General features: G+C 41.5%; 1 long non-coding RNA gene across 1 annotated transcript; it reads left to right on the forward strand.

The window, feature by feature from the left end:
* Positions 1-1,852: 1,852 nt before the first annotated feature.
* On the forward strand, positions 1,853-11,795 carry LOC135311535 (uncharacterized). Its single transcript, XR_010371177.1, has 5 exons — positions 1,853-3,309; positions 3,404-3,586; positions 5,394-5,885; positions 6,636-6,689; positions 11,427-11,795. It is a non-coding gene; the product is annotated as an uncharacterized LOC135311535 (long non-coding RNA).

The raw sequence follows: 11,795 nt of genomic DNA on the forward strand, positions 1-11,795 counted from the left end.
ATAATGGTGGGGGAAAGTGTTTTAAGATTTGTTTTTATTTCTTATTACCCTACTCTGATTTTGATTGGCAATAAATTAAATTAATTTCCTCAAGTAGAGTCTCTTTTGCCCATGACGTGAACTGGTGAATGATCTCTCCCCGTCCTTATCTCAACCCATGAACCTTTCATGGTATTTTTCTCCCCTGTCAGTTGAGGAGGGGAGTGATAGAGCAGCTTTGGTGGGCACCTGGTGTCAGCCCACCAGAGTCCCCATTGATTTGTATATTGCAAATATGTACATAGCTCCAGAATTTTTGTTCTCTGGATGACAGACCTGGGGTTTTGGTAAGAATAAGACTGATTGTTGATAGAATAGATACAATATCATAAGGCAGGTACTTTTGCTTTTAAATAACATTCCTGTTCTACCATGAATAACACTGAGTGGAGAAGTTTATGCCGAAGTGAACAGACACATTCTTATTAGAGTGGTCTTCCCATACATTTTTCACTTTACGCTTCTTGTCTCTATACACTGGCTGTGAGTCTTTCCATCTCTGTCCCTATTCCTTTTCAAGAGAGCCTATTGATTCTCACCTAACTCTGCTTCCACTGATGTAGAACTGGTCTGGCCATCCCTTCTCTGGTTTGGGCGGCAAGAACGTAGACACATGAATGAAAACTGCGTGTAGCTATTAACAAAATTGATCACAATTTCCACAGGCAACACTGAAGGGCAATAAAAGTAGCCATCTCAATCCTGTTTCTAGTTCTAGCACCCCAGGCCAAGCTATATCAGGTCACTTAAGGATGTCTGGCTAAGAGTATAAAGGTATAAAAATATAACAGGGTACTGTTTCTTCTTCAAGTGGTGTTGAGGTATAAGCAAGGAGAGGAAGGAGGCAGCAAAGTGAAAATACATCAGAACTTGCCGCTCTGGCCAGGCTGATGTGTTGGAGAGAACGGGGTGTTGATGCAGAGGGCAGCATCTCTGCCTTCCTGGGAGGCTGCATTTACTTTTACTAAACCTAAGCAGCAACAGCAAGCCAGAAACGGAGCAGGAGGGGATATTCCCCACGTACAGGTGTAAAGGTGCCTCACCCAGGCTGCTCTTCCTGCAGTTTTCTTTGTTTCAGAGTATTTGGCTTGTCAAGATCCTTATGCCAGGAGAGATCCGGGACTAGCTGACGCAGCAGCACATACACTTTAAGTCCGGCTCTCACTTTTTTACTTTCCTGTGCTGCGTGATGAAGATGCGCGGCTCTGAGGTTAAGCTTAGGGGCTGAGCTTTGAGGATTGCATCACGGTGTCTTACAAGCAGCGGCAGGTTTGACGTCAGGTGCTGAACGTACTGACCTTTTCCTTTTCCCGTTGAATCCTTTAGTCCTCTCCCGGGGCGCTGATTTCCCCCGCGGCTGAGCACAGCTCTGCCACTCCCCCAGCGCACGGGGGTGTTGCACAAGAGCTCGTTCAAGTGGCCTCAGGTTCTTCTCCGTGAGATTTGTACCCGAGTCCGGCGCTGCCTTGGGCCAGCTGGCAGCGCCGTCAGAAAACGGTCCGGCCCTCGACCCGGTGCCTCCCGCCAGCAGAGGCGGCGCCGGCCGGGGCCACGGCACGGCACGCGGGGGGGTGGGGGGTGAGAGGCCCTCGGCGGCGTTAGGACCCGGCCGCGGGGGACACGCGGGAGCGGGGCCGGGGCAGGGGGCCACGGCGCCCCGCGGACCTTTACCCGCCGCGCCAGCTGCTGCCGGCGGGGCGGGGCGGGCGGCGCGCCCGCTTCCCATTGGCTGCCGGCGCTGCGACCTGCCCGCCGCGCCGCGCGCTGCCCGCGATGGGCCCCGCCCCGCCCCGCCCCGCCCCGCCGCGCCGGGGCCTGCGCCGCCGAGGGCCGCTTATGGCCGTCGCCTCCTTCCTCGGCAGCCGAGCAGCCTCCGCGCCAGGTCCGCGGTCGGTGCCGCCTTTGTCGCCGCGTTAAGCCCCCTGTCACCGGTGTGCCGCCTCCTCCCTGTCCGCCCGCGCGGCGCCTCGGCCGTGCTGCCCTCCTTCCCGCGCTGCCGGGCTCTGGGTTAGCCTCTCTCCCGGGTGCGGTCTGGTTTAGCTGTCAGCTGTTCAGACCTGGAGTTGTCTTTTACTGTGTATTTGAACCGTGCTTTGAGCAAACGGGCTTGTATTTGGAGTGCCCTTGTGTTACTGTAGTAGTTACACAGTTGTAGGTTCCGCTAATGCAGAGCAGAGTGCGCTGCGCGTCGTCTGGCGCTGGGAGCGTGCCTTCATCTGTAATTCCGGGCCATAGACTAGCATGGAGTCACGCTTTCTGCCTAGAGCTTTTGTGTACCTTGGAAAAAGATGCATAAATAATTGTAGGTGAAAGCATTTAAAATAGCAAGGAATATTTTGTTCATTCCAGGAAAATAATTTGCACAACATACAGGCCAAATGATAAGTGCGATCTGAAAGTTTACGATGTGAGCTGAAGTAGATCTTCCTTTAATGGATATACAGTGGGCTGTGGCAAGTGTTCGTGTTCAGAAATATGCTTTGGCTAATATTAAAGTACCTTCTCCTTAAAGCCTACGTGATATTCACACTACAAGACAGGTGGTCTATATGTTCTCTATGCAACTACTGTGTATCCTGCTGAGCTCTTTGCAGCTTAATATTTAAAACAAGATGTTAAGAATAAAAGACTTCTGGTCATTAAATTAGAATTAAAGGAGAGTAGAAGCTGATATATTATCTTACTCTTGGCTTCTATAGTGCTTGTCACAAAGTAATGGCTCTCTTAAACTGTACATTAATCATCAACAACAGGTTCAGAAATGCCTGTTTCAGTCCAAAATCTTTTACTACCAAGTAAATAGCTTTCATACTATTGGAATGAGGAAAGAAACGTCTTTAACAAGAAATGCCTTCACATCTGAATGAAGTTAGTTTATACCTTCTCCCCCATGTGTTCAGTGTATTGCAATGCCCACCTACTTAGAAGGAAAGAAGTGGGGGGGCAACTTTGCAGGTAAATGTACGGTGAAGTATATTTCAAGTTATATACAGTACATACTTTCAAGCATATAATAAAAAAAGTTTAGAAAAGCAAAACATCCCTTTTATTTTAGAAGGTGATCAATATTTGTCAGTGAGGTATGTTATTAAAATGATCATAGGGAAAAGCTGTACAACTAAAAGGTACATCAGGCAAGTGGCAATTCTTCTACTCAGAAATTCACAACCTGTGTCATCTGCAAAACAGTGAGTGAAACAAAGGAAATAAATTTTCTGTTCTGATTTCCTGGTGGTGAATGGCCTGCTGCTTTTGGAACACAGGCAAAAGGTATGCTGCCTTTTGGATTCAGGAATTCAGAAATACTGCCTTCCTGCGACCTGTTGGCTTTCTTTTATGCCAGACAGCTTTTCTGTCATTGCAGACAGTAAGGCCTTCTCAGGCCCACAGCTCTACATCCACTGAAATTCCCTTCTCTAAGAGAACCAGTGTCCTTGCCAACGTTCAAGTGTCGCTGCACACGGTTTCTGTGGCTATTTAAAGTTTCTCAGTTTCTCTCAACCTGGTACCAGCTGCATTCTCTCTCTCTCCAAGAAAGAGTTCCCAGGTAATCTTTTTGGCTCTGTGTGCTGTGTCTATTATTGACCTTTTGAGTCTTCATTCATACCCTCTATTGTACAGCATGTTCCTTCAGCCATTTATTTCTGCCCTGTTTACCTGACAGAGCCACTGGTTAAACCATGAAGTCCCATCCTTGCTTTGGCAGTGCTGGCAGCCTCCCCTTCCTGTTCCCCCTCTACTCCCAACCCCCAGACGTTGTTATATTCTCTTTACCTTCCCAGATACAGTGGAAGAAACTCAAACAAAATATATGAAGCTCCATCCTTATGTTCTCTTTCATTTTTTAACTTGCCCATCTTAATAAAATTAAGACTATTTGCTCTTTGTGAAAGAATTCTAATTTTCTGATTGTCTTTGTAATGACTAATACAGTGGAGTAATGTGTTTTCTAGTATGTGCTGTGACAATATGCATTTCAGACTAAAACAGGATGATCTAATCAAGATAACCAAGCAGTGTACTGGTGGTGTACTAAGAAATTAGCACTTAAGCTATTTCTAGCTCCCATGTTTGTGGGTGATCAGTAAGTAGTCACTTTTGGGGTGCTTTATAGCAAGATGGGTGATGAAAATCCTTGTTAAAACAATCCTTTAAAAAGAAAAATTTTTAAGGGGAAAAATGTTCAATTTCAGGTCTTTGTAAAATAAACATCTAAGAAACTGGCTGTGGTTGGAAATCAGGAAAAATACATTTGAGGTGAACCTGCAGTGATAGAGAAAATGAGTTTATAACCATGCTGATTTTAATTTTTCATGTATTTGCCTTTATTGCTTACCTAAGAGCTTAAAATGTCCAAATAATAGTTGTTTGAAAATCTTCTATTGCTATACTGTTGTTAATGAGCAGTTAATGCAAACTGTAGGAAAAGTTAGGGTGAGATTGTGAATAGTAGTTCAGTAATGAAATGAAGTTGCTATTCCCTTTTTTAAACTGCTATTTTCACATAGGAGTTACCATAAGACATTTTCTTGTTTCATTATTAAATACATCCTGATGCTTCAGTTGATGTTAACTCCAAATAAGTTTCTTCCTGATTTCTTTATGTAGTAACTGGTTTGATCTATACTAGTGTTGATAGGGACATTGCATTTACATTAACAACTGAATTTCCTTGATAATCAATATGAATAAATTTCATATGAGGTGAAAAACATTTCTTTTCATCAGTTTTGAATTTTCCAACTTTGAATGTTTCTCAGTATTTTTTTTTCTTGTGCTATAAGATAGCAAGGATAGAAATGTCTAATCAGAGCATTTATTATGTTTTATGTTCACTCATAACACTCTTGATTTTAAACTTGCCAGTTTCTCTTCATATAATATTTTCAGTGTTTATCATTGTTCACATTTCCAACTCTTTCCAGTTCTTTAGTATCCTGTTGGAGAAGGGGTGACCTGTACCTCATGTGTTTTTTTCTGGTAAGGTCAAGTATTGATTTTTATAATCCTATTACGCTGGCTTTCTCCTAATTCTCTTCCATTGTTTAAGCAGCCTGTTTTATTATTCTTATTTTGAGTGTCACGGCATATTGAGCAGAGATTTTCACTAAACTGCTGAAGTGGTGCCCTAGTTCCTTCCTGAGGCCAAGGCATCTGGTCTTCTTTCCCATTACGGCATAACTGATCTAATGAACAACTTCCATTAAACAGTGGCAGTCCTACCACCTCCCTTGCACCTGACGCTGGCATTCATCAGCCCCCGTGATCCAGTTCACGGAACTACACCGTTAAAAAAACAGTCCCAGTCTTACCAGTAAAGGGTTGCTTTTTCTGTTGGTTTGCTCCCCGAGCAGGTTTACCAGTGATGGCTGCTGCTGTGGCTGCAAGGAAAATAGAGGAGCACGTGGTGAAGGAAGGAGGAGGTAGAAGTACAGAACGTATCCTTTCTGCAGCTGATCTGCATCAGATCAGTTTAACTAACATAAAACTATGCGGAGAGTTTAACAGAGGTATTAAGATCGGTATGTATGCAGGACGGCTGGAAGCGTGTGTGTAAGCATAAGGAGGAAGAGTGAAACACAGTTAAAGAAATGGCCTGTACTGGTGACGAAAGACACCATTTCCAGGACACAATTCCCAGCAGTATTTGTGTGCCACAGCATAGATAACTTGCCAGCAGAAGACCTTGCATCCTCACAGCAATAAGTTGTCGTGTATCACACACACCATTCTTTTTCCTGTTAGCCGAACAGAAGAGACTGCAGGTGTACATTTCAGACCTACATTCCAAAGGAGGGAAAACAGACAACGAGCAGCAACATGGCCTAAGATTTATGGAAGGCAAGGTAAGCAAGATTCTGAGGCGAAGAACTACCTTGTCACAGCTGAACCTGAAGGATATCCTAAAAGATCTGCTCAAAAAGCTAGTTTTTTGTCGCTAATTAAAAACAACTCCAGAAATGGGGTCAGGGCTTAATAGCTGATGGCCCTTGTCCTCTGTTTTGCACCTAAGTTATCCACTCCAGACCATCTGGACAGATCCATCTTGGTGCTTGTGAGTGTAAGAGTGTGAGTGAATTAAATCTATGGGAGAATGAATGTCAGTGGGTGACCAACTGACCTGGAGCTCCTGTAGGTAACTGTTAACCTTCCCCTTGCCTAACATATTTTTATTACACTAAGTTCCCTACAGTTGTGCCGTTAGTTTGAAACCTCATAAAACACAGACTGTTTTCTGTTGGGTTTATTTTAGTATGTGTTTGTCGTCTATCATCATTTAAACTTGATTTGGCATTTTGGGGGCCCACTTACTCATTTTGGTTAGATGAGAGTTTTCCATGATTCTGAGTGACCTAAATAACTTCAGATTTTATGCCGTGGTATTCAGTCACCCCAGTTTCTGGATGATTAACAACTATACCATAACATAGGATCGAATCAGTTCTTTTGAAACACATTGCAGTTAACTCTTTGCCATTAAAGGAATTTCTTATAATTAAATTGATCATTTAATGCAATATTTTGCCTGGTTTGTTCTCATCAGGTTTTAATCTATGGCTGTCTGTGTCTTAGTTCTTTTTGTTTGCTTGCTTCAGGGGGAATTCTTTTCTTGCTTCAGGCTTTGAAAGAACTTATTTTCTGTTATCTGGGTGAGTAGATCCAGAGCAAGAACTAGATTGTCATCAGTAGTAGTTGTTCTATTCTATTTGTTTTGTACATGATGCCTGGTATGACTTTTGCTTATTGTTTTCACTAGGATTAGATTTCCAAATTTGTGTGAGACTCCTATTTGATTCAAAAAGCTTCTTGAAGCTCATTGTTTCTTCGTAATGTTTTATTATCTTTGTCCCAGAAAATAGCATGTTTTTGGAGACTGAGACTTTTTCTTAGCATATAGGATATATCTAGGGGTTTTGCTTCCTTAGTTTGGGCTTTAGGGACATTCTTCATATTACTGTAATCTCCTTTTTAATAGGGTATATTTAAAGTTCAATAAGTGTTACAGGGAGAAGCGCGTATTGTGGGGCATGAACTCTTTGCATATATGAAGGGGCTCCTTATATTTATTTCTTTTACTTTACCAGTCCTACATTTTACCATTCTCTTATTGATTGTTTCAGAAACTAGCTTATGACATCTGTCTCACACATGACACTGGTTTCCATGGTTTGTTTCCTCTACCCTGCTTCCTCTGCCAAAAATTCTGTGTGCATCCTGGATCCACATATACCTTTCCATCACTCTTATTCTTCCTTGTCTTTCACTGTGTGGAATTGTCTTGAGGATTTGCCCATCATTCAGCCTGTGGAGAAAACCAGCTGGTTCCAGCCATGAACACATTCCAGCTCTTTGTTATAGCATTAAGGAATTTAGAAAACAACAAAGTTAAAGTTGATGCATACTGTGCATCTTCTACCTGACATGTGTGCATAATTCTGTGATAATTGCATGATCAAGTACTCTTTAATAAATTAGTCTATAGTCTATAAAATAGCCTTTAATAAAACAGTCATTGTAAGACCATTTTTGCATTATTGACAAATAGGGTTGTTTGGACATTGAAGTTCCTGTGATGCTAGGCGCCACACAAACACAGGATGAAAAGATTATCTGCAGTCCTAAATGTTTGCAATGTAAATATAATATAGCTGAATAGAGAACATATACACAGATGACAAAGGAAATACTAGGAGTTGAGGGGGAACATTCGTATTTCAGGCATCCAATTCATGTACCTAAACCAAAAGACTGATCTTCCTAGGCCATTTCCACAGCTTATCCAGAGACTCCTTCAGAAGACAGTTTGGAATACGTTAGCAGTTCCTTCATCAAAATCGCGTTCAACAGCAGCCTCTCTGCGTTTACTGTATAGAGGAGGATCCATCTCCTACATCCCACACTTGCCTACTTTAGATACTTAAAATTAGGTGGTGTGTATATACCTTCTTATCACACGCTTTGCTCAGAGGGCCTGTGGGGCATCTTAGTAAGCTGAATTTTAGAAAGACTTTGAAGAAAAGCAATGAAGAATGTTTACAAATATTTAAGGGAGTTTCCCTAAAGTGTAAGGTGTAAAACAGGAAAAGGTGTAAGAGGTTTGTTTGAAAATACAACATGTGGGCGAGAGAGGAGCTGGAAGATGGACTCCTGACACTAAATGACAGGTGGCAGATATGAATGGAAGAGACAAAAGAAGCATCTGCAATTTTTTTTTTCCAGTAAAAAGTTGGGGGGGGGCAGGGAGGGCTGAAGGTGTTCTAGCCCAAGACAAAAAAATAAACAAATCGGACAGTATGACCTAATGTCTTTTCAGCTTTACGTTTCATGAAAATTGGCCTAGCTTCAAATGCGGGCAAACCACAGCTGGCTTCCTGGTGATGATTAGGGAACAATAGGTGCTGTGGTGATAAGCGAGGAAGGGCCTTGAAAGCGAAGACAAGTTACAGAGGAGAAGTCAGGGAGAGCTGTGGAGACAGTGCCGTGTGCTCCAAGTGGTCGACTAGGAAAAGAGTCTTTGCAGCGGTTTTCTGAATGAATGCAAGTGGGATTAGGCTGCTTTTCTCAAAAGCAGAGAGAAAAATGTTCCTGAATCAAAATGTGATGATGACGATGACCTGACTGAATGCTTCAGTTGATTGGAAGAATTAAGAAAAATACCATCTTGGAAATGTTGCACTGAAAGTATCTGCAAGTTATTAATATGAATCTGAGGGTTTGGAGTAAATTTGGGGTCTAAGGTGATCCTAGAGTTATGTGTCTGAGCAATAAGCAGGATGATGGTGTATCTGCGCAGCTACGTGTGTGTCACCAGCAATTAAATCTTTCATGTGAAAACTTTAAAGATCTGACCTCCAATATAATTGTGTTATTTATTATTTGGAGTTCTTCACTCCTATGATTGCCTCCCACGTAATATTATTCAGAATATTTCCCCACCTGCCACCAAGGACTGGACATTAATTGTTCAGTTGATTTGTTTGCTGCAGTGGGGTGGCTAGCATGAAATGGCGTGTTTTGCATTTGCTGGGAAGGCACTGATCTTTTCATTTGGTTTATAGTAATAATGAACACCGGGTACAGTAATTTCTTTACAATTAAATTATTAGGTCAAATCATCTAATAACTATACTCCATAGTACGTCAGTAATAAAATTAATTGACTCAGTACTTTATTCTGGTCCTGCCTGATGATGTAAGAATTCTCCCCAGCAGGAGGAGGTGCTCAGTTTGCTTGAGGCTTTTATAGCCAGGTCCCATACCAGCCACAGTCGTCCTTTCCTTCCCCCTTCAGCATGTCCCAGAACTCACAGGTTGAAAAGGGGGACCAGAGAAAGGACAGAGGAAATAACATCTGCTCTTGGCTAATTTTCCATTGGCATGTAGTCATATGGGCACGGTAGCAAACAGGTGTGAATTAGAAGTGTTTCTAAGGTTTTCTCACTTAAATCAGAGATGAAGCAACTTTCATATCAGGGAGGCATAACCTGAAGAAAAACCCCCAACAGCTTTCTATTTTCTTTCTTGTTATTTTTATAGTAGATACATTTCCACCAGGTGTGGAGATATAAACTGTTAATGCATTTTTGCAAGAGGAAGAAGAAAGATTGTCTTAGGTGTCCAGTAGTTAGGTGTCCAGATTAAAATGTTAAAGTATGTAGTATGCTTGGGCAAGAGAAATTTAAAAATTGCCTTTACTCAGAAATATAACTCTTTGGAAAGGAATTGCTGCTGGGATGTGCTTTCTCCCCCCATCCTAGTGTGCTTACTGAGCAGCAGCCAGGTTTTAGTCTTGAACTTCTTGAGATAAAATAACCAAAATATGACACTATATTCTAAGTGTGGTGTTACAGGTTCTTTATCGTGGACCAGTTTCTGACATGCATGTGGTATACAAGCAGGAATTCAACACTAAAATGGAAATAAAGGGGATTTATATCTATCCTGAGGTAACACCCACACTAAGAAGACAAAACCGTTGCTTTCTCCCACAAATTTTGGAAATCACATCTGTCTTGCATATCTGTGAGTTTCCTCGTGTATAAGTAGTCTGAGTAAAATCAGTGACACATCTTGGCAAAAAGAGCATCTTAATGTCCATGTGCATAGTGAATAGAAAACTTTGTATATAGTATTTTTTTCCACCTGGAAGTCATAACAATTTGAGTCCTTACTCCTCCATCAGTGCTACAGACAATTCAGTCTCTCTTTCAGTGAATTTCAGATGTTCATGTCCTCACATATCTTGGAATAATTTTTAAACTTCTTAATTTACTTCATGTAAAGGATCTTGCTGTGTCTTAAGCCATCAAGTAGGAGATACAAAAGTAATCAGAGATAGCTGATTCTCCTGAACATATTTTTTTGACAGAAAGTGTGTTTATATTGATTTGTCTGGTTACATGATGATCTCTGAAGACATAACTTTACTATAGTGAAGGGAAGAACAGCATCATGCTCCTGGACAACCTCATACTGTCTTTGGTCTGGCTATGTTAGAGGTGGTACTGGTAAAGGTACAAGGTGCAGCAGAAGGCATGGACCTGGGTTCAGTGATAATTGATGCTGCTGAAGTTCAGGTGATATGATACTCCACTCTGTAGCCTGTGGCTCTGTGTGCTTGTTCCAGCATAAACCTGATATTCCTGTAGTGTCTTCGCTGCTACTGTCACACATTCCTATTGTATTAAAGCCTGTATTTCAGTAGCCAAACCTCCTTACAAAGCAGACATTTTTTGAGGCGGTGCATTTTCTCATTGGCAGTTCTGTATGGGACTAGGTGTACGCTACCATGAGCTTTTATTAGTATGTTGGGGAGAAACATCAGCATAAGAAGTGACTTCATCTAACACACTGCCAAACTGGAACTTCTCACAACCTTCAGATGGGCATAACAGTGAATGTTTTCATAGCAATAATATTACTTTTTGTCAGTTTTACAGTGCTTTAAAATATGGTAAGATTGTCTCATTTTAGTTTTTGCCACCACGTTACTAGGATGCTAAAATCTACATGTCTAGAAAAGAAGAGTTGATGAAGACAAAAATATCACCTTTATTGATTTTAGAGCACTCTCTTTTATTTAAAATAATAAAACGAATTATATATAAATATGAAAAAGCAGCAGCACGCAGGAGGTGAGAAAACACACTGCAGGTACTTGTGTTTGCCTGAAGGGGAATATGCTGAAATCAATTAATGTTGTATGAACATCTATATGTAAGATACAACTGTAGCCTTTCCTGTAGCTGCAGCATTTTGTGGTAAAAATGTAAATCTTGTAATGGTCTGACACTCAGATTATTTTTCTGGGACTAGTTTGGTGTCTCTTTAATTAGAGCTGAGCACTATGTTACCTAATTTCACCCTTTTTCTATTTACATATTTAGGCCCTAATCCTGCCACTGGATTTGTTCAAATGGACCTCAGTAGCCATGGGGCGTGACTGAGTTGATGGGACTGTGGATGACTGCAAGTTTCTACTCTGAAGATCTGATTGTAGGCCTGAACCTAAGTTTCTATTTTATTTCCCTTTCTATTTGCTTCTAATTCATGAAAATTATCCTGCAAAACGGTATTGTCTTTGAGTCTCGTGCACATCTGCTTTAGTAACATTCAGACACTGTGTGCTTGGGATTTTTTCAGATATTGTTAAAATATTTCTATTGTGTCATGTGCCAAAAACTCATGATTGCTGTGATTATTGTGTTATATTTTTATATTCAGTGGCTTCCTACCTAAAATGGAGGAGATCATCA

This window comes from Phalacrocorax carbo, chromosome 1 (assembly GCF_963921805.1).
Source record: "Phalacrocorax carbo chromosome 1, bPhaCar2.1, whole genome shotgun sequence".
Taxonomy (NCBI): Eukaryota; Metazoa; Chordata; class Aves; order Suliformes; family Phalacrocoracidae; genus Phalacrocorax; species Phalacrocorax carbo.